Below are 1,159 nucleotides of genomic sequence, written 5' to 3' on the forward strand. Positions count from 1 at the left end.
AGCTTAGACGGTGTGATGGACATGTGGTTACCCGACAGCGTAGATGGTGGTTAGTGGGTTGTGTTCTGCGTCTCAGCAGATGCTCGGCATACTGGTATGTGAGTAGACTAGGTTTTCCCAGCAGCGCCTGATACTGAAGCTCTCGACCCAGTTCAGTTCCGTCAGACGGATCCAGATCACAGGCCAAGCTCGCACAGCATGAAGCATCCCGTGAGCCGGAGAACACCTACATGCAGCAGCGCGTCAAATACCTGATCAAACAGGAGAATGGGTATGAGAGTGATGTGGCACACATAGAATCAAAATATATATATATCCCCAAGTAGCCCGAAATTATTCATAGCCTCGGCAACACCTATCTCGACTTAAACGTTACCCCTTGGGATTCGGTCAACCATGGCAGTTTTTTCTGCATTGGAGAGATTGACACAGACGATCTCCCGCAGAAAGAGGAATTAATGCACACGAAATGTAACAAAGAAACGAATCGCCATCATTGTGGAAAACCATCCTCAGCTTTAGTATATACATGTTGAACAAAAGTTAAGTATCAAGGTCCAACCCATGGATATTATTCCTCTTCGTCTCAATAACTTCAAAATAAGGAGAAGCCTTATGGGCTACCATTAACAGCAAGTCAAACGCTTTGCCTAAGCTAAATTGGCCTGTGCTCGAAGTGGATGAGCCTCCACGGACTCTTGTTAGAGACGGGTCGTGCCTTGCGCGAAATCACCGGCGAAGACGCTCCCAGTGCGCTCCGCCACTCCACAGGATTCTCGTTGGATTAAGTCAGACCTGGCTCCCGTGGGGCACACTGTCAAAGAACCGAGTTAATCCGTTTTTGTGGGAGCAAGCCCTGAGACCCTTTTTCCACCACTTTCGACCCTTGAGTAGCCGAGAAGAGAGTGCCTCTCTGAGACTGTGACCCCGCTGGAAGATACTGTTGTAAGTCTTATTCAATGGCGCGAGGTGTTCATGGTGCCGTTTACTGTGATTAGGTTCCCTGGTCCATTGGCTGAAAAACACCCCCAAAGCATTAGGTTCCCACCACCATGTTTGACAGTGGTGTTCTTGGGGTTTAAGGCTTCTCCTTTTTTACGCCAAATGAAGGATACATCATTGTGGCCAAACAATTAAATTTTTGTTTCATCTGACCATA

This window comes from Morone saxatilis, unplaced genomic scaffold, assembly GCF_004916995.1.
Source record: "Morone saxatilis isolate NCDOM2014 unplaced genomic scaffold, NCSU_SB_2.0 Contig17, whole genome shotgun sequence".
In the NCBI taxonomy this organism is placed as follows: Eukaryota; Metazoa; Chordata; class Actinopteri; family Moronidae; genus Morone; species Morone saxatilis.